This window comes from Fukomys damarensis, unplaced genomic scaffold (genome assembly GCF_012274545.1).
Source record: "Fukomys damarensis isolate Sample0158 unplaced genomic scaffold, DMR_v1.0_HiC HiC_scaffold_17, whole genome shotgun sequence".
Taxonomy (NCBI): Eukaryota; Metazoa; Chordata; class Mammalia; order Rodentia; family Bathyergidae; genus Fukomys; species Fukomys damarensis.
The window spans coordinates 71,260,804-71,283,897 of NW_022900929.1; the positions used below are offsets into that span (position 1 = coordinate 71,260,804).

The window sequence follows — 23,094 nt, forward strand, 5'->3', positions numbered from 1 at the left end:
CAAGATGTGACAAGCCTCCTACAAAGTATTCATAATTCCACTCTGATTCATGGCAGGAGTTAAAATAGCCTGCAAGCCCAAGACTGCAGCTGGATAAGGGAGGTGTGTTTGTTCATTTCCTCCAATGAGGGCAGGCCAAGTGGAGGTCTTTGGGAGGGAGATCCCTGCAGATAAAAATGGTTCTCCAAGGCCAAATGGTCTTTTGGCTGGAGGTGTCCCAGGTTTGGTAACCAGAGTTGGACTGTAACCAAGGGAGAGGCTGAGGAAATTCTCAGCCATTGGCTCCTGGATAGACTCATCAGGGTGAGCTGGGCCCCGTTCTGCCTTCCTTCTTCCCATGGTTTTTGGAAAATGAGGATCCCATGGCCCAGGTTTTTTGGTCAAAGTAGAATTGAACTGTCTATTTCAAAATTACCTAGGCCTATTACCTAGACAAAATGCACATTCCAGGTCCACTCCAGAGCTAATAGAAATGTTATCAGTACAGCTGGGGAAGCTGCTTCCCAAGCAGCTGGCTTTACTGGTGTGCACCACCACACCTGGCTTTATCTCTTTGGGTTAGTTGTAGAAAAAACATTGCTGAAGCTTAATAGGTGAACACTTTCTTGGGCTCTAGCACACGCTAAATGTTTATTTACTTCAGTAAGAGAAGAATCTATTACGATCCTGATAGGACAGATGGGAAAGAATTCAATGCATATGGATAGAAATAGTGATTTGAAAAATAAAATAGCAAGGATTTACTAAGCATCTCCGTCAGAAAAGAGGAACGGAGGAATCTGGGCTGAGTCTGTAGATTTCTGATGTCTGTTGACTTGTGATTTGAACTTGTGAGACACTCAGGTCAAATGGCAGCTTCTTGGCCTCAAAGAATTTTCACGATGTAATTAAACACCAAATTATCTCATGTACAATTCAGTGTTAGGTAAAACCTGAAGCCTGGCACAGCTATGACAAGATGGCTTGTGAAGAACTGGCAGATTTGAGGTCTTCAGAGAGAGGAGAAGGCGCTCCCTGCCAGGGGAGCACGATGTCCGCAGGCCCGGAGGTAGACATGGGCCAGTGGCATGGTGAGGAGAGCAGAGTGGCAAAGTAGGTGTGCTGGAGGGGGACAGGATGAGCTTGATCATGAGAGGTTTAAAAGACAGAAAGAAGAATTTAGAAAAGGGAGCTACTGAAGCTATGGAAAGCTATTTGAGTAGTAGAGGCTGTAACATTCCGTGGTTCCAGCAGGATCGTGAGGATTATTATTTCTGTAGGTGCTCAAATAATACTTACATGCTAGTGGGGAAATCAGGGCAGAGGTCAGACACACATGGAGTGATTCAGCTTAGAGCCTGCCCTGAGACAGACGATCAGGGGCAGATGGGGCGACAGAGGGCAAGGTGTTCTCGGGCTGCAAGGCCCTGGCTGGCTGGAAGCAGGGCCACCGGGTCAGTCTAAGCTGGCTGGAGCCAGATAGAGTTGAGTCAAGGTCATGAGCTATGGAGCACACCGTGAAGGCCTGGCCTTCGCAAGCAGTGCTTTAGACCAGTGCAGATACTGAGGCTAGCAAATCAGAGAAGACCTGGCACTGCAGAGTCTGCAGAATTAGTCTGATTATCCATGGTAAAAATGAGGCTCATGGGATCGGTTCTTGAGAAATTCCAGCAGAAAGCCAGTGCTGGGACCCGAAGAGCCAACCCTCATTGCATGGACAAGGGCTGGAGCTGTGTTGCACCCAGCGGTGGGTCAGAGTCAGGAATGACTGCAGCTTTCCTCTGGGGCTGGGCTGGCAGGGTCATCCCACAGTCTACTCAGAGCTGTGCAAAAGGCACGGAACTATACTTGTGGGTGGTTGACTCTTAGGAAGCCCTGACCCTCGCCCTGTTTTCTGGAGCTGCTCCTCAGCCTGCAGGTCTGTTGGGGAAACCCGTGTCATAGCAGGAGAGAAAGTTGAAGTAATGAGGGGAATGTTCCGATCATAGCTCAGCAATGGCAAAGCACCTGTGTCCTAGGCCAAGTCCCCTTGTTTGACGGTGGTCATCTAGAGTACTGGGCTCGTCTGGGTTCCACAGCAAAGACTGTGTTGGCTGACTGGCGATGTGTGTGGAAGTGAATGAAGAGTGACACCAGCACCACCTGTCCGCCAGGCCTGATCTGGTCTTCAGCACTTGATCCCATATGTGAGGAAAGTGAAGCCCATCGATATTAAATGTGTTCCTTGCGGTCACAGAACTCAAGGGGGAGTCTAGGACTGGCACTGAAGTCTCCTGCCTCTGCTCCAGCACTTTTTCCTTTGGGTCCCACAGCCTTCCTTGCCTCTCACCACAGGCTTGTCGCCCTGACTTCACCTCCCGGTCCCACCCTTGGCTTCTGTTAGACTTTGCATTAGCAACTTGGCCACAGAATTAATTTGTACATTGGCAAAACATGTTTCACATGTGATCAAGACTCTTGGAGTTGGAGTCTAGGAAGAGGAATAGCAGATAGATTCAGAATTCCCAAGTGCTGGAAAATGCAATTAAGTAGGGGTGGCAAGAGTTGACTGAGAGCAAGAAGGAGGAGAGTTCATAAAGAAAGGCATTATGAGGGAAGCAATGGTGGATTGTCACTGCTTTTACAGAATTAAAGATGGAAAATTGAAGTAGGAGATTTCGAGCTGCTCAGAGAGAGGTGGGTGGGCCATCTGAGGGAGGAGGAAGCCATATGTTTATTGAGCAATGCTGTGAGAGATAATGTAGGGTCTTGAGCACCACGGGGAAAGTGGGGCTCCTCGGAGCATGGCTCTGCTGACACGAAGTAGGCACAAAGTAATTGGCAGCCAAACTAGCCAGCTGGGCTTTTTTTTTTTTGTACCAGGGATCGAACTTGGGACCTTGGGCTTATGAGGCAGGTGGCAGAACCACTGAGCTAAATCCCTAGCTCCTTTTTTTTCTTTATTGATATATTTTAGGTATATGATACAGTTACATTCACCATTGGGATCTTGTACCTTTACATGATATGTTTTGATTCTTATTTTTTTTCCCCATTCCCCTGGCCTCCCTTCACCCCCTCCACCCTTCTCTATTTACAAAGACTTTGTTTCCATTTTTTTCCTTTTCTCTTATTCTTTCTTTTTCTTCTTAGCTATCCCCTACCCCTTTAGACATTTTTTCCTACTACACAATATCAATTATACATTTTGATTCTTATTTATACTTTTAGTTTATCACACTAGAGAAACTATTCGGTATTTACACATGTGTGTCCTATTTATTTCACTTAAGAGTATGTCTTCAATGTGCATCCCACTTAACTATAAATGTCTCATTCTTTATGGCTCCATTTTATTAAAAAAAATACCACATCTTCTTTATCCAGTCTCCAGTGGATGGGCAATTAGGCTGTTTCCAAGTTTTAACTATTATAAACTGTGCTGCTATAAATATGGGGAAGCATATATCACTGTGGTATGATTCTTTTAATTATTTTGGGAAGAGCAGAAGAATAGCTGGGTCGAATTGTACTTCTAATCCTATTTGTTTGAAGTATCTACATATTGATTTCCACAGTGGTTTCACCAGTCGACACTCCCACCAACAATGGAGAAGGGTTCCTTTCTCCCCACAACCCCACCAGCATTTGTTATTGGTTGATTTCTTGACAGCAGCCATTCTTTCTGGGGTGAGGTGGAATCTCAGTGTTGTTTTCATTTGTATCTCTCAAATGATGTTGAACAGTTTTCCATATATTTATTTGCTGCTTTTACTTCTTTGAGAAATGTCTGTTCATTTCAGATGCCCATTTTTGAATTGGGTTTATAAATTTGGTGGGTGGTCTGATTTTTTTTTAAGTTCTTTATATATTTTGGATAGTAGACCTTTGTCTGAGGAACAGCTGGTAAAAACTTTTTCCCACATTGTAGGTTGTCTTTTATAAAGTTCTGTTTGTGGTTTCTCTTGCGGTGCAGAAGCTTTTCAAAAAGATGAGATCCCAATTGTTGATTTTTTGTTGCTAGTTCCTGAGCTACTGAAGATTTGTTCATAAAGTATTTTCCTATGCCAATGTCTTCAAGAGTTCTGCCTAACTTATCTTTCAGCAAGTGTAGTGTTTCTGCTTTAATATTTAGATCTTTAATCTGCTTGGATTTTAGTTTAGTACATGGTGAAAGATAGGGGTCTAGTTTTAATCTTTGGCAAGTTGAAATCCAATTTTTCCAGCACCATTTATTAAAGAGGCTATCTTTCCTCCAGTGAGGATGGTGGCTCCTTTATCAAAGATGAGGTAGCTGAGTATGTCTGCAGTTGTTTCTGCATCTTCTAATTTATTCCACTGATCCTCAGGTCTGTTTCTTTGCCAGTACCTTGCTGTTTTTATCACAGTGGCTTTGCAATATATTTTCAAGCTGGGTATTATGGTGTCCCCTGCTATGTCTCTGTTGCCTAGAATTGCTTTTGCCATTCTAGGTCTCTTCTGGTTCCAAATAAATTTTTGGAGTGTTTTCTCTAATTCAGTGAAATATACTTATGGGATTTCAATTGGGATTGCATTGAATCTGTATAGCAGTTTTGAAAGTATGGCCATTTTCACTATGTTGATTCTTCCTACCCAGGAATAAAGGATATCTTTCCATTTTCTTATATCCTCTTCAATCTCTTTTTTCAGAATGTTGTAGTTTTCAATGTAGAAGTCTTTTGCTTCCTTCATTAGATTGATTCTTAGACATTTCACTTTTTGGGTGCTATTGTGAAAGGGATTGTCTTACTAATTCCTCTCTCAGTGATTCTGTTATTTGTGTACAAGAAGGCTATTGATTTTTGAGTGTTGACCCTTTAATCAGCTACTCTACTGAATCTGTCAATTAAGTCTAGAAGTCTTTTGGCAGAGTTCTTTGGGTCTTCTATGTAGGGTATCATATCTTCAGCAAATAATGACAGTTTAACTTCTTCCTTTCCTATCTTTATTGCTTTTATTTCTTTCTCTTGTCTAATTGCTGTGGCTAATGTTTCCAAAACTATATTGAACAGGAGTGGTGACAGTGGACCAGCTGTATTTTTAGCATGTCACTCTCATAGGTGCTGTGGGAGTGATGATTAGTGCATTCTGGGAAGGGATTTGGGCTTAGAATGGTGAACTGGCTCTTCAGGCTGCAAGGAGATGATCACACTGTAACGTCCAAATCCTATTTGTCTTTTCCTTGGTAGTGAGAATGTGTCCTTAGGGAACCTATATCTAAGAGAAAGAAAAAATTTCTCTCTCTGCTCATTGCCCTGCTTTTGGGTTAAAACCATTTAGACTGTAGTCCATTGGACATCATCTAATTTCATTCCAGATTCCTACAGAGACCTGTTCTGTGTGCTGGTTTAGTTCTTGGAGTGTGTGCATGTTTTACAGAGGAATTAAGGCCATAACAAAGGAGTGTGACTGGAACTTCTGTAACTATATTCGTTACCTCTATCATTTAGCTGTTTCATTCTTCTCCCTTACTTTTTGCTAAAAGAATCAATGATAAATCATTTGTTTGGAGAAATGTGCAGCTGACTGGGTGCAGACCAACCTCAATTGCTCTTGGTATTTTGAGACATAAAATGTTTTTTGAGTCTATTCAAAGAGACTTCCAGTGTACACTTGGGCAGGGCCTCGGGGTGGGCCGAGCTAGCTTGACTGCTGGCTCCATCAGGATAATCACAGGGTAATGTGGCTCCATCTCACCACAGGCTTCTGAAATTAAGCCTACACTTCTGGGGCTTGGCTGGAAACCACCGACCCGAGGCTGCCAAGCAGGAGCTTGGCTTCGGGGCGATCTGCAGAGGTAGTATGGCCACTGTGGGCATGAAAAGCCAGCCAACTGACTTCAGCCGTCTTCTGCTAGCGTTGGCTGTTGGCAAGGAAGCCAGGCCCTAGAGGACCATGGTGAAGGCACCCCTGCTGTTCTCTTCAGTCTCACGACCGCAATATATCTGACTCAATTTAGTCTGAACATCTCACAACTACCCTGTGAGCTGTGGAGGGACCATCAATCCCATTCATGATGCAAGAAAGCCAGGGTGCAGACCTGTTGAGAGGCCTACCCAAGACTACAGCGACTTTCTAGCATTTTAAAAAGGAAAACCAGCTCCTAAATTTGTATAGAAGTGATTATTTAAAGGAATGAAAACAATCAGATGCTATTTTAATTACATTACTCCTCTGTGGGGAGAGATCATTCTAACTGAAATGAGAAAAGGAACAAAAATATTGACGCTTTCCTGCTTTTCTCTTCGGAGAGGAAGGGACTGGAACACTTGACTGTAGGCAATTCCCACAGTTCCTGCGGCTGCTTTGATGATTCTGCATGTTTGCGCTTTTAAAATACTGAATTCAAAATCCTTGGCTATTGTGAGTTCTAAAATCTTCATATACATATTTTTTGAAAAATAAACTTAGGCTTAGAAATTCCTCTAAAAATAGAAATCAAATGCCATCCTAAAATAAGAATTCAGAAATAGCTATTTACATTCCTATATGGTACTTCTTTGGTCTTTTTTTTCTATGCCATATGTATGTGTATATATATACACGCATATATGTATATATTTCTTTAAACACATTAAGATTTTGCTGTGTAGTTTGGAAACCTAATTTTTTTCACTGAACATAAATTACATCATCCTCTTTCTGTAATATTCAGATTTAAGTGCATTACTATTTTTAAATTGGAAAGTAAAAATTATATGTATTTGCAGAGTACAAAGTGCTTTGTGGATACATATGTGTGTATGTTGTAGAATAATTAAATAAAGCTAATTAATACATCCATCACCTAAAGCCTTCTGCTGTAGAGAGAAAATAGAAGCCACTGAGCAAGTCACTTCCTCGGCCTTCTGATGCTGCAGCAGGAAACTTACCTTTGTCCTCATTTGAATGTTTCTCTCCACCCATGGCGGTGTGAAATGAACTTCTCCTCCTGGCCAAGGCCAGCTACTTCCTCTGGAGCCAGGTGTCCTGGCTTCCTTCTCAAGAAACTTGGGACTTGAATTATGAACATGCCACATCTTTTATTAAAAAGAGCATTTGCCTCTCTGAACATTCTCCTCTGCCAGGTCCTTCCCAGAAGCATCTAAAAATAATCAAATCCCTTTCACGACAAAGAGTCTTCAACCCTCCCTCCTCCTTCAGCCACTTTTCTTTTTGGTACCAGGGATTGAACTCAGGTCCTTGCGCTTGCATGGCAGGTGGCAGAACCACTGAGCTAAATCCCCAGCCAGCCACTTTTCTTTAGCAGTGTTTTTATTTTTAAGTGGCACATAGAAATTGTACACACTGATGGGTTACAAAGTGACAGGGAGTTACATGAATACAAGGTGCAGTGATAAAATCAGGGCGTATGTATCACCTCAGACATTTATCATTTATTTTGGGGGAACACTCAACATCCTCTCTCCTGGCTATTTTGAAATATTCAATTAATTGTTGTCGACCACAGTTATCCTACCATGCCATGTATTAGACATCATTCCTCCTAACACTACTCATTAATTAACCGTGCTCTCTTTATCCCCTCTCAACACACTCTTCCTAGGTTCTGGTAACCACTGTTCTACCTCTATTTCTCTGAGACCAACCTTTTAGCTTCCTCAAACAAGTGCAAACATGCATCACTTGTCTTTCTGTGCCTGACTTATTTATTCCACTTACCAGAATTTCCTCTGATTCCAGGCAAATTGCTGCAAATGACAGGCTTTTGTTCTTTTTTATTGTTGAATAATGCTCCATGTACATATCTGCCACATTTTTAATGCACTCATCCATCTATCAATACACACCTAAGTTGATTTCATATCTCGGCTACCATGAAATATGCTACAATAAACATGTGCATGCATAATGGTTTCTTTGGTATACTTCCTTTGCATATAAACCCAGAGGTGGGATAGCGGGATCATATTAGAGTCCTATATCTGCTCTTTTGAGGAAACTTCATACTGTTTTCCCTAATGACCATACTACTGTACATTTCCATCAACTGTGTATGAGTATTTCCCTTTTTCTACATCCTTGTCAGCTTTTGTTATTTTTTCGTCTTTTTAATAATGGCCATCCTAACTATAATATAATCTAACTATAAGGAGATGTAATCTCATTAAGGTTTTGATTTGCATTTTCCTATATTTTTTGGTCATTTGGATGTCCTCTTTTAAGAAACATCTATTCAGGCCATTCACCATTTTGAAGTTGGATTATTATTATTGTTATTTGCTGTTCCTTCATTGGCTACTTTATTGCAATCCTCTCTTCATAGCCGAATTGTTTGTCCTTGCTGGGTGCAGTGAGCCCTCCCCCAGGAACATTTCAACGCACTTCACACTGACTTCTAACTGGGCCAAGGTAAAACACAAAACCAAAATAAAGCCAAACAACTCCTCCTTGTTGCTGCAGGCACTCTGATGTTTCAAAATGTTCTGATACATGTAGACATTGTGAAATTATTAACTCAAGCTAATTAACATTCCGTCACCTCATTCCAGCACCTCACGTATGATTTTGTGATGAGAATTTCTAAGATCTATTCTCTTACTAATTTTCAGGTATGCATTGTTATTACCTATGGCCACTATGATGTACAGTATATCTCCAGCCTATCATTTTGTACCCTTTGACCAATATCATCCTCTCTCACTCCCCCCAGTACTTCCTGCGCTCAGTGTTTTAGTCTCTGCTTCTCTGTTACCGTGGCTATCCCTGTCTTCTTGAAATACTCTCTCTGCTCCTTGGGTTAGATGATCTTCTCTTCCAATTAATTCTTATTTTTCCTGAAGCTTGCCATTGTTCATTCCCTCATAATCTCTTGTTATTTTTAACCAGTAGCTTCAGTTTTAATTCTAACTGTCAGCATGTGTTTCCCCTTCTTTTCTATAAGGGGTCTTCGTTTTCTGAACTCTTTGTTAGCTCAACCTGCCGTAACAAGACAACCTGGACTTGGCAGCTTACTCAACGGAGGTTACTTTTCTTACACTTTTGGAGACTGGAAGGCTGAGATCAAGGAGCCAGCTCAGTTGATTTCTGGTGAGGGCTCTGTTCTTGGCTGGCAAATAGCCTCCTTCTTGCTGCATCCCCACAGAGCAGAGACGGAGGGATGGAAGGAGAGAGGGAGAGAAGGTGAGAGAAAGGGAGGGAAACAGCAAATTCTCCAATGTCTTATTTTAAGGGCACTAATCCCATCATAAGAGAACCATTGCTATGATCTCATCTAATCTTAATTATCTCCCAAAGAACCCAGGACCTGGTACCATCATGTTAGGGAAAGCATTTGGTCTTTAATACATGAATATTCAGTTTAGTCCATAGTGCTAACTTTCTCTAAATTGTGTTTCCCAAGAGTTTATTCTTGGTTCTTTCCTTTTCTCATACGATATACTCTCATACCTTCCCCATCTCTACAATAGTTTCCAGCTGTGCATTATTTCTCTACACAGGTCCATATCCTGTATACTTAATATATATTATATATAACATAATTGTATAAACTTTTCTCATTTAATAGTTGGTTTATTATATGTAACCAGAAGAAACCCAGAATAGCCAAAGCAATTCTCAGCAAAAAGAGCAAAGTGGGAAGCCTTACAATCCCAGATTTCAAGTTATATTATAAAGCTATAGTAATAAAAACAGCATGGTACTGCCACCAAAATAGACATGTGAACCCATGGAATAGAATAGAAGACACAGAAACATCCTCATTTACCTTTAGCCATCTGATCTTGATCAATGAGGCTAAAAACACATACTAAAAAAATCATACCCTCTTTAAAAAGTGGGAAAACTAGTTCAGTGGTGCTGCTGCCTGCCTTGCAAGTGCAAAAACCCAAGTTCAATCAATCCCTGGTACCAAACAAAAATAAAATGGGAAAACTGTTCCCATGCAGAAAAATGAATTTATACTCATCTCTCACCCTCTACTAAAATCAAATAAAAATATACCAAAACCTAAATATAAAAACAGAAACACTGAAACTTGTGGAAGATAAAGTAGGAAAAACACTTGAAGACATAGGACTTCCTGAACAGACATCCCATAGCATAAGAAATAATATTAAAAAATCAACAATTGGGATTGTACTAAATTAAAAGCTTCTGCATGGCAAATAAAACAACCAACAGTGAAGAAAAAACCTACAGCATGAGAAAAATTTTGCTAGCTACTTTTCTGGTAGAAAATTAATGTCTAGAATACACAAATAACTTACTAACTAAATACATAAACAAACTCCTAAACAAATGAGCCAATCAAAAAATACGAAAATGAAATAACTAGACACTTCTCAAAAGAAGTATCTTTGGCCATTAAGAAAATTCAAATAAAAAGACACCCCTGAGATTGCATCTTAGTCAGAATGGCTAGCATAAAGAACACACACACACACACACACACACACACACACACACACAAACATGCTGGTGAAGATGTAGGAAAACAGATGGCTCTTCAGGCCACAATGTTAAGAGAAATAAGTTAGACACAGAGGATTAAATATCTTGTAGTTTCTCTTACATGAGAAACCCAAAATTTAAGTAAAGCGTAAAAAAAGAGAGATATGGGAAGAGACAGGAAGGTAGACTTTTTTTGGAGATAAAGAAGGAGATCAGTGTAAGGAAAAGGGTAGGGAGGAGGGGAAAGGGGACTGAAAATGATCAAATATATGCAGATATATATCATATATATTATATGTCAATTTACCAACATGAACATCCTTGGGTATCACAAACATGCCAATAAAACCCTGCTGTTACAAAAAGATTTGGTTTACCTTTTAACCAAGTTTTTGTGTAGTTTTATTGTTATACATTCAATGGCTAATGTTAGAAAAGCTTAACCTACTTTACTGATCCTCTTATCAGACATTTGGGTTGTTTCTGATGTAAAGCTGTTATAATCAGTGCTGTAATATATATATATTCAAAAAGATTTCTTCCTCTCGCTTTGATATTTTCTATTTTAGTGTAAATTCTCAACATTGAACTCAAGATCTTGAACGTGCCAAGAACATGCTCTGCTACTGAGCTACATACACCCCAGCCCCCAAATTAATATTTTTAGGATGTTTGACATATACTTCCTTTATTTGAATCATGTGGGTCAAAGGGAATATCCATACATTTTTTATCTTTTGAGGAAATGCCTACCCCAATTTTCTACCAATGTTGTTATAATCATTTCTTTTCTGTGCATCTGCTCTCTTAGGGAATAGAGCTTCCCATGAACTGACCACCTGCGGACCTGGGCCAGGCACAGAAGCTGTAGGAAACAGCACTGGGCTAAGTGCACGGAAACAAATCTCCCTTGAGAGGTCAGGAGAGACTGTGCTCACAAAATCTGTCTCTACCATATGTAGTACTACCTGACCCAGTCCAATCTGCACTTAGGAGAGTAGATATGAAGTGTGACTGAAATATACAGTGAACATTTAAGTTTAAAAGTTTCATTACAGTGACACATTGATATTGACATCCTTTCCCCCCAAAAAGCACTATCCCTTGTTTCAAACATACTTAACCAATCATCTTTCTGAGGCAGTTCTGGAAGTCCTCTTTTTTGAGTGTCTTTATCGGTGTGATTAAAAAATACTGAATTCTGCTGCTGAGTACCACACAACAGAATGACAGGCTTATAAAAACACCACAGTGTGTCTTTCTCCATCGTCTCCACCAGCTCTGACACCTGTGTCATTTTTGGCTCTTTCTCAAAGTCAAAATGACCATGAAAAGGAAATGATCTGAATCCATTCAGGATATGGAGGCAGCCATGAGAGCACAACTAGAGACACTCACAAAAGAGGACGTCCAGACCTGCTTCAGAAAGTGGCAAGAATGGTGGGACAAGTGCGTTCAAGGTGAGGTGGGAGTATTTGGGGAGGGGATTGATAGCAATGCGTCTTTCACTGTAATACATTTTTAAAAATTTAAACATTCACTGAGTAATTTGATCATACTTCTTCAGCGTAAGAAGATCATTTGAGAGATGCAGATGAAAACAACACTGAGATTCCACCTTACCCCAGAAAGAATGGCTGCTTTCAAGAAATCAACCAATAACAAATACTGCCGGGGTTGTGGGGGGAAAGGAACCCTTCTTCATTGGTACAACCCCTGTGGAAATCAGTATGGAGAGGGCCAGGGATTTAGCTCAGTGGTTCTGTTGCCTGCCTTGCAAGCAGAAGGTCCTGAGTTCGATCCCCAGTACCAAAAGAAAAAGAAAAAAAAATTCCTGAAATCAGTATGGAGAATACCTTAAACAACTAGGATTAGAAGTCCCATTTGACCCAGCTATTCCTCTGCTGGGTATCTTCCCAAAAGAATTCAAAGAATCATAGCACAGTGATATATGCTCACCCATGTTTATTGTGGCACAGTTTGTAATAGCTAAAACTTGGAAATGGCCCAATTGCCCACTAACTGGAGACTGAATAAAGAAGTTTTTTTTAATAAAATGCAATACTACTCAGCCATAAAGAATGAGAAACTAGAGACATTTATAGCTAAGTGGATGCACATTGAGGACATACTCTTAAGTGAAATTAATAGGACACATGTGTAAATACTGAGTAGTTTCTCTATTGTGAAAGACTAAAAGTGTAAATAAGAATCAAAATGTATAATTGATATTGTGTATTAGGAAGAAAATGTCTAAAGGTGTAGGGCAAGTGGGAGGGGTAGGGGAAAGGTACAAAGGAAAAAGAAAAAAATGGAAATAGTCTTTGTAAATAGGGAAGGGTGGAGGGGGTGAAGGGAGGCCAGGAGAATGGGGAAAAAATAGGAACTAAGTTACATCATGTAAAGGTACATCCCGATGATGAATGTATACCTAAAATATACCAACTGAAAAAAAAAAGATCAAAAAGGTCAATGATTCCAGGTAGGGCCATTGTTTTTTCAGGAGCAGTAATGAGCTAGTGATGCAGGCTGTTTTTTTGTTTTGTTTTGTTTTTGTTTTTGCTTTTGGTACCTGGGTTTGAACTCTGGACCTTGTGCTTGTGACAGACTATGTTTGAAGCTAGCTACACACCGTGGTTTGTCAGCTGAGTTTGCTGAGCATCCATGCTGCCAATGGACAAAGCTTCTTTTTGCTGAAACTTCCCACAGTTCTTTGCAGCGTAGTTTTATCAATGCAGTGAGCACCTTGTGACCCAGAAGGACTTGATTAGCAGAGTAGCATGACCCTGCATTTCAGAAGGCCTGTCCCTCTTAATGATCTCATAAGTGAGTAGAACCACAAGCAACTAGATTAGTGAAACTTCACTAGTTCTGGGAATTGTCACCAAAACCTTTCTCAGAGGAGTTAGCTTCAATGTGCTGCTGTTGTAAAATGACACTAAATGTTGACCTATTTGATGACTAGTTAGAAAAACTCAATGCTTAAATGGTTCCTATTTTTAAATACAGTTTGGTAAGATGGAAACTGGCCTCCAGAAGATTGGGTTTTAGTGTTGAGTGCTAACTAATACTTGTCATTTATTAGAAATCAATCTAATGTTGACCTCAAATTATTCAATGATGAAATCACAGGTTTACTGCAGATGCACCAATCGTAAGGTTTATGAAATTTGGGAACCAATATTGTCTATGTTTCTGTTATTGTCAGACATACAATTTATGGTCATCTTGAATGCTCTGATATCTCTATGTGATACTGATGTCTTTGGAGAAGATAATAATTAAATAAGGACAGGACACTTAGCCCCGGTGGCTTGGCCCAGGACACAGGTGCTTTGCCATTGCTGAGCTATGATCGGAACATTCCCCTCATTACTTCAACTTTCTCTCCTGCTATGACACGGGTTTCCCCAACAGACCTGCAGGCTGAGGAGCAGCCCCAGAAAACGGGGCCAGGGTCAGGGCTTCCTAAGAGTCAACCACCCACAAGTATAGTTCCGTGCCTTTTGCACAGCTCTGAGTAGACTGTGGGATGACCCTGCCAGCCCAGCCCCAGAGGAAAGCTGCAGTCATTCCTGACTCTGACCCACCGCTGGGTGCAACACGGCTCCAGCCCTTGTCCATGCAATGAGGGTTGGCTCTTCGGGTCCCAGCACTGGCTTTCTGTTGGAATTTTGCAAGAACCGATCCCATGAGCCTCATTTTACCATGGATAATCAGACTAATTCTGCAGACTCTGCAGTGCCAGGTCTTCTCTGACTTGCTAGCCTCAGTATCTGCACTGGTCTAGAGCCCTGCTTGTGAAGTCCAGGCCTTTACGGTGTACTCCATTGCTATTATTCTGTAAGACTCCATTGTAACAGACTGGAGAGAAAGATTCTGGCTTTCAAATAGTGAGCTACCACATGCAAGACGACACTAGAGTCTGAGTGGCCCCTGGCTGCGACCCAGCAAGAAAACAGATCTCACACCTAGCTGCAGGCTACATGCACATGGAAGAGGAGCTCTAAACTCCAGAAAGGACAGCAGCAGGGCCACCACTTTGACTGTAGCCTTATGAGCTCCCCAGCAGAAGGTCCAGTTAGGCCATCTTTCAACTCTTAACCACAGAAACTGAGATAACAGGCAGATGTTGTTTTAAGCCATGGAATTGGTACTAATTTGTCATTTAGTGATAGAAATTTTACCAGGAGGGCGAGTTTAAATCTCAGCTCTGCTACTCACTAGCAGTCTAGTTGTGACAAGTTACATAATCTCTCTGAGCCTTTGTACTTTAACTTTAAAATAAGGGTGAAAATGTAACTATAGAGCTATATAAAAACTTGAGTCCGTCTTTATCATGACTACTTCAGGGTGATGAAGACTGAATAAAGTGGTGTACGTAAGTCACTGAGCATGGGACCTGCCCCTTGGTTCCCAAGAAATGTTTTCCATGGCACTAAATGAATGTTTTTAGTCCTATAATTCTAAACATTTCCATCTACATACCCAGTGTTTTTAAGATTTTTTTGCTATCTTATTAACCAAACTCATCAAGGGTAATTCCTTTACTCATCTATTTCTAGCTCATTAGCTACTCAGACCTTCTCATCAGCTTGGGATATTCTAAATAGGATAATCACAGTGAATGTACAAGGGGTGAAGAGTCAACGTTTAAATACAAAATGTAGCGCAGTAAAAGACACATTACCACTTTGCCGCATATCCCGCAAGAACGAAGACCATGCTCAGAAATCAGACTGTAAGTGTTGCAGAAAATGTCGACATCACTCTGAAGGGACACACAGTTATTGTGAAGGCCCCAAAGGCATCCTGCAGGGGGACTTCAATTGCATCAATGTTGAACTCAGTCTCCTTGGAAAGAAAAAGAAGAGGCTCTGGTTGAAAAATGGTGGGAAACAGAAAGGAACTGGTACGATCTGCTGTCATGTACAGAACTTGATCACAAGGGTGTTACACGGGCTTCTGTTACAAGATGAGGTCTGTGCATGCTCACTTATTCAGGAGAATGGATTTCTGGTCAAAATCCAGAATTTCTTGTGTGAAAAATACATTGGCTGGGTTTGTATGAGGGCGTGTGTTGCTTGCTCAGCATCTCAAGCCCAGAAAGATGAACTAATCCTGGAAGGAAATGACAACGAGCTTGTTTCGAATTCAGCTGCTTTGATTCAGCAAGTCACAACAGTCAGAAGCAAAGATATCAGAAAATTTTTGGGTGGCATCTATATTTCTGAAAAGGGAACAGTTCAACAGCCTGATGAATAAATCCAAGAGTTATCCAGCTACAGAAAATAAGCTTCTGGATTGTAAGACCAATTTGTAATATTGTAATGATGGCAATAAAAGATCCCTATTGATTTGGGACAAAAATAAGACATTGCCATGAATCGCCCTCAAAATAGTTCCTCACTTCAAACACAACTTGTCTTATTCTTGCCACTTTCTGAAGCAGTTCCGGAAGACCTCTTTCGTAAGTGTCTTTAGAGAGCTGATCAAAAATTAGGTGAATGCAGTTGCCAAGTGCCATCCAACAGAAAGACAGACTCCTAAAAATATTAGGATCATTTGCTGGATCTGGCACTGTTCAACTTCTGGATCTTCCACAAAGTCAAAACGACCACGAAAGGAAAATGTTTTGAATTGATTTAGAACATGGAGGCAGCCATGACAGCACTGAAGACACTCAAGACAGAGGACTTATAGAACTGTTTCAGAAAGTTTGAAGCAAAAGGGAAATATTTTGAGGGAGAATTAAGGCAATATATCTTTTATGGTACTAAATTTTTAAAAAATTTAAACATATACCATATTTTTTCACTATACCTTGTAATTTGGTTAAAAGCAAAGCCATTTGGTACTGTGATTAATAAAATTATTATTGGCTTTTGGAATGAAGGGCATGGATTGTTGAGCTTGCTGGACTTCCAAATTTGGGATCATGACACTAGTTAGCTGATGTAAACTGGTGTGGGGTGACTTCTAGAGGTAAGCGGGGTGGTCATGTTTTCCCTTTGTTTGCCATGATTTTAGAGACTTTGCCATGACTTCAGGTATTGCTGGGAGGGTGAGGATGGCTGGAAAGAAAGTGACAAGTTCAAATGAATTAAAAAGTACTAAGAAAGGAACATGAAGATATTAGATTCAGTATCAGCATTATTTAGCTGCCTACAGGCTGGAAAATAAACTTGAAAATCCTTAGTGTTTTAAGGTCTATTATACCATGTCTATGTTCGAGTTATAGTGATGTGATGTTCCGCATTTATATTAAAATGTTCATAGTTTACAATTTATTTTGTGTAGAGCACTAACATTTAAAGTAAGATTGCTATTCTTCCATTAGTATTTCATTTTCTTCTTGACTAATGTCAAAGAAAATAGCATCTGTAGTGTAATTTGTATCAAGGCATAATATATTTAGTTTCTAGCTAAATACCTTTCATGTAGATTATAGACTTGATAGGAAATTGTATTTATTTAATAGAAGGTTCTTTTATACAAACAGCTAAAATTCTGAGAAATAAAAAATAGTTATGTTGTAAGGAACTGTTTCATCGGGTCTAAAAGTATATCGAGTTTTTCAATATAGAGATCATAGCCTCAGAAATATATCCAAAAAGTTAAATAAGTAAGGTTTTTCCATTTATACTGTCCCTAAAAAACACAAGTTCTATAATACAACACACACATTCACACAACAGACCCACATTAACACAACAGACACAATACACATAAAATCCATAGTGCATACACACACAAACACACACACACACACACACACACAACTCACAAATGATGTCAAAATCAGCAGCTCTGAGGATTCTTGCATGGAGAGCTATTGAACTTTGTTTAAGTGTGTGCTTCTCAGAGTCAGTTCATTTCAGAATCCTTCTCACCCCTAGGTCACTTTGATGCTCCATGACTTAGTATTTTCTGGAACATGCGTGGTGAGAGACAGCTCTATGAGAGTTTCCCCAAGAAGTTCACTGCCACATAGGGAAACACTCATGAACACAAGATACAGAGCACCATTAAATTAGCCCACAAGTCCTTGAGAGCAGCTCCAAATGAAACAGCGAGCCTGGAAGACTGAGGATCTGTGTTGCCTCTCCTGGAGCCCGGCTTCTTTCTCTGGGTGTTGGGGTCACACAGTGGGTTTGGCTGTAGGTGGTTCCTGCCCCATGGTCCTCTGTCACAGGGGTGGAGGGATCCTGCTGGGTAGGAACACAGGATTAGTAACCCAGGCTGGCAGCTTTGTCTCCTCACTGCTGCTCTCAGCACCCTCAGACTCACTCCAACATGATCTGGAGCTTTCTCTTCCTGCCTTCCTGCCACGGAGTGCCGAAGGCAGGCAACTCCTTGTCAGCCTGTCCCCCTCTCTCTTGGTATGCGTAGGAGTACATTTCAATATCTGAAGAATTTATGGTAGGGCATATGGAGAATGCTTAGTCTAGAGATTGAGAAGTGTATCTTTGTAAGGAAACTTGGACATGATGTCAGGATGTCAAGCCACAGAACTAGACAAACTCTCCTTAGGACTTAACTGGAACCTTATTGCTTCAATGAGCATGAAAGGCCTGTGCAGTTGTGCACATTAAAATTTTAGATTTTGAACAAAAGCACGATCTTCCAGAGTGACTTCTACTCTATTAAGGAAATTAAATATCTTAGCAACTCCTGTGTAAGCCTTTTACCCATAAATTACCTATTTATGAAGATACAGTGCAATTAAAGAAGTGCTAAAAATTACTTCTATTTGGCTCACTCAGTATTTGAATACATGCAAGCTATTTCACTGTATATTTTTCCTATCTGTGTTCTCTGTAAGCAAGAAGTCAGTGTGATACTTCCCCTCTGCTGGGACAATTTCTGCTCATTCAGGCTCTTATCTGATGGGTATAGGCAGACTGAACAGCCACTCAAAGCCAACCAGCACTTTCTACTTAAGTGCATTAACAAGTGTCAAGAAGCACCAAAGAAGGCTTGAATCATAAACTTTTTAAAATTTAGAAATTAGCTTTCTGATAAAATGAAAACCTTGTGTTACCATTCTGAACTGATATTTTCACCTGCCTCTTCCCACCTTTTTAGTGTAGTGTCTTGAGTTGAAACCCTTGGGCAAGCTCTTTGAAATGCGTGCCTGGCTTAGGATACTATGTGGCCATAGCAGAGTGGTGCCCTGTCTGCATTAGACAGGAGTTCTCTCAACTCCTCCGCCTGAGATCATTGGAGAGACTCCAGTCTGTGTGTTGGAATTCCGAGGGCTGCATGTCAATTGTGGTCTGTTAGGGTTTGTGTCTAGATTCCCCCCGCCCCCACAAAGCCTCATGCAATCATAGGTGATGTCTTCTCAGAGGCGCTGAATTGAGAGGGTGTGACTGATTCATGGTATGTGCTAGGATAAAGGGTGCTAGGATCAAGGGTGGGTGATTACTAAATCAGTCCACTGATTGGTTTGGCACCACCCTCATCCCAGTAGCCTTGCTAGGTTATAAAAGGGGCAGAAAGAAGCTGCTGAGGTTACTTGCTTGCTTACTTTGCCTGCTGACCATGAACTGTTTCTCCTCTGCGATGCCCCTCTGCCATCCCACCCTCCCTTGGAGCCATCTGATCATGCTCTGAAACCTCTACAATCTGTGAGCCAATGACCTTTTCTTCCTTTAACTATGGGTGTTAGATGTTTTGACCCAGCTATGAGAAAAATAATTAAGACATGGTGGCTCGCAGTGGTCAATTTTATGGGTGAACTTGGCAAGGCCAGGATATTTGGTCAGGCACTATTCTAGATGTTTCTGTGAAGGTATTTTAGCCTAGATGGATATTAAAAGCAGCCACATTTGAATAAAGGTGATTGCTCTCACTAATCTCCATGGGTCTTGTCTAATTAGTTGAAGGTCTTAATAGAAAAAGACTGACTTCCCTGGAAGAGCGGGGGACACTGCCCGCAGACAACCTGTGCCCTTCAACGTCAACATCAGCTCTTCCCTGGGTCTCCAGCCTGCCAGTTTGTCCTGCAGGTTTGGGACTTGTCAGCCCCCACAGTCATATGAGGCGATTCTTAAAACAAATATCTGTATATCTCTAAATATATATCCTAAGGTTCTGTTTCTTTGGAGATCTCTGACTAGAATGGTGGTTTTCAGTATGCCCCGTGATCCAATCCATGAGCTGCTTCATAGAAACTGTCTGTATGCAAGGAAGACTTCTAGCCATATATCTTGGTCTCCAAATCTGGCTTTGACTTCTGCTTGGTCATTACCCTCTTAGTGAGTCCCTGAGAACCTCATGACTGACCCTCTGAACCCAGCAGGCTTTGCCTCTTGGGGAATAAACTAGGATACTTATACAGAACTGAGCCAAAACACAAAGCTCTGGGCATTTTCTCTCCAGCTGAAGTTATACATGCACATTGCCAACTCTGCACAATTTAAGAATCTGTTTGGATTTCAGTGGTGAGCATGCCCAAGTGCCAATACCATAGAAGTGCAGTTGATTAGCAGTTTAAGGTGCAAACAGCCTTACCCTATGCTTGCCGCACGGAGATGGCTCTGTTTTATGTCAGTGCCATTTAACACAGTCTTGGTGCATTTCTGCTCATGTTTTCCACCAGACCCTGTGCTGGAGAGAGGACCTATAAACACTAACCCATGCATCCACCTGCGTAAATACAATATTATGTGTGGATGATCTAGCTCTGAATGTTGGTGATGCTAATTAGTATAATTATAATACTATTCGTGTTCATGGAGTACTTACTATATGCCAGGCACCGTTTTACAGGCACCAAACCCTGGAATGCTCACCCTGAACTGAAGTGAGATCATGCTATTGTCATGCTCTTTGGACACATGGGGAAACAGGACCACACCCAGTGGCGCTGTATAGCTAGCCTGAGAAAGTGGCCTGAGGTTGTTCAGCTGTGCCCATTGGGAGAATTCTTGGTGCTTCACTGCTGGCCTTGGGAATTTCCCTATTGCCACTTCCATGGGCTCACACAGCACAGCACTCCCCTAAGCCCACCTCTGAAGACGCCACGCTGAGTGGGAGAGCTGATGGCTCTTTGCTTCCCAGTCTTAATTTTTTTCTGTTGGATCTCTTTCCCAAGGTTGCTATGGATTTGTTTTGGTGTCTAAATTGTCATAATTCCCTTTTATTTCTACCTCTTCTCATCCCCTGCTAGCCTGTGCTTCCCTTCTGCTGGGTCCCTGTCCCTTTTCCAGTGAGCCCCAGCAAATGTCCCCATGGACTTGATGAGGGACCTTCTCAGCAGCATCTGGGTCTGAGCTGTGCCTCAAGACCCAGGACTCTGGGTATGAGAAGCCTCCCATCCATGCAGAAGTATGCCGACTCCTCTCTCCCGACTCAGACATAAGATTATTTTGATTCTCTTTCACTTTTTGCCAAAGCACAATGCTGCTCATTTAAGTATGACTTCACTGAGCGTGCTAATTTGTAGAGTTACAAATGGTCAGTGCTTCTGGTTTTAGCCAGAATTCTTTACCTGAGTGGGGTAAGTCTTCTCTTGCTGTCACATACTAAAGAAATCTTCCTGGAGCTGAAGGAGTCCTCTCCTCAGGGAACCCACAGGTCTCTCTCTGGAACAGTCCTCCATTGCCCTTTTGATGTGTTCCCTCCCTGTGAGCAGTTAGGCTTCTTCTCTGTGTCCTCATAGCCCTGCCAAGCCAGAAGTCCATAGAGCTGCTCATAGCCCATGGCAAGATGCCTGTGAAGCAGCTTAAAAAAAAAATACTGCCTTCTGGTGGCCGCTGCAGAAATAATGTACAGGTTGCTGCTGGGAGAGTGGTGGGGACAGAAGTGGACAGCCAAGGAAGAGTTGGACATGAGTTTGATACCAGACTGACAAGCCAGAATTAAGAAATTCAGATACATCTGTGTTGATGCTGCCTCCAAGAACAGTGGCTTCTCTGAAGTGATAGGTAGACCCCTGTCCTCTGGAGACCAAAGAGTCCCATTGTATTGGATCCAGGGCATCAGGGGATGAGAACTCTTCCTATAGGGAGTGTTACTTCTGCTAGCACACTTACAGTCTCCTCTCTAGGAGAAATGTGGATGTTCCTGGACACTGAACTGAAGAGGGGTGGGGGCAGAGATGGAGACAGACAGAGACAGAGAGGAAAGAACAGTTGAGTTGAAGCAACCAATCTCTGAAATGCATATTTTAAAATTTAGGCAGTTATCTGATCATATCTAACATTCATTTGGGAGGAAGGGATCTGTTTTAAGAGTCAGATATTTTAAACATGCCATTTGTTATTCATCTCACAATAGAAGAAAGTAGAGTAAATGGTATAAATGAAATAATTATATTTCATATTCCCAGATGACACGTTTGCCAGTTCCTTCTTTATTGCCTTTGAAGCAGATGCTGTGAAGACCCCTCATACACTTGTAAATGCAAAAAAGAAGTAGATGTTAGTGGAAGTTAAAGTGCAGCTCCCTAGGAGAAGTAGAAAAGAGGCCACACTGGTCCACAAATTAGAGACCTATCTAGAGAAAATGGTGTTTGAGATTTCTTAAAGATATTACCCAGCTTAATGCATACATAATCATAGCATTCTCCACTTATTTTGGAGGCACTTCATCATTCTGTCCCATCCAGAGAAGACTCAGCTCTCTGGTAGGATAACTCTTATGTTCTTTCAGTGTGGCCACAATTCCCACCCATAAACCTGCATAATTAGAGACCTACTGGAGATTCACATTCCTTCCTTGGTTTGTCTCTTTAAAATTCTCACTCATTTTCAGTTGCCCTGACTCATCATACATTTCTTCCTCCCTTTTATTCTTCCAGGGCCTCTGGTGCACCACCTTGGGACAGCACACTTTCTGGAATTTTCTAGAACTTTCTGAGGCATACTGCCTCTTTATCTAAACGCCCTGTGGCCTGGCTTCTGGCAAACAGTGAGAAGCATGTGTAGACTTTCGAATGAAAATTTTGCTCTTGTGCTTTTTCTCGGTGGGAAGCACATAAGGCTGGCCCCATTTCAACCTCCAACTCTTTTTATGATGATAATGAAGATCACAGAGTCATATTATTGGCCTCCCGGAAGGCACTCAGAGACAGCCAGCCTGATGCTCTTGTGTTCCTTGCCTTTCATTTGGAAATGACATGTAGGAGCACATAGAGTTGGCTAAGATACTGTTAAGAGGAGAATTTTTGAATTTAATTAAATAGCATTTAATAATAATATAGTTAGTTCATTTGCACAGCATATTGCAACATGCAAAAAAAAAGTTCACATGTATTATGCCATGCAGTCATTGGATTTGTCTTCTTGGTTACATAAATACGTTTGTGATACATAATGAATTATTCATTGTGGGGAATTTATAAGATCTTGATCCTTTTCACTTCTTCCTTACTCTTCCTGCTCATCTTTCCCCAACCCCACAACCCCTTCCCGTTTCCACAAAGTCTCTCTCCCTGTTTCCTATTATCTTTTTTTTAATTTTACCCTTTATGTATATTTTGGGTTTCTCATGCAATAGAAACCATGTGATATTTAGATATTAGCTTTCTGTGTCTGACTTATTTTATTTTGCACTGTGGACTCAAATTTATCCTTTACAGCTAAGTAGTGCTCCAGTGGCACAAACACTGAGCAGATGCTTTCCTTGATTTTCACTGACAGTGTGGCGGGAAGGGAATGTTCGCCCTCGGTTCTTTTGCACATGCCACCATATTCTCATGCTTTTCAGCAC

General features: G+C 41.2%; 1 pseudogene; it reads left to right on the forward strand.

Moving 5' to 3' along the window:
• The window catches only part of LOC104868090, a 34,222-nt pseudogene extending 18,583 nt beyond the window's left edge, over positions 1 to 15,639 (forward strand).
• Positions 15,640 to 23,094: the final 7,455 nt, after the last annotated feature.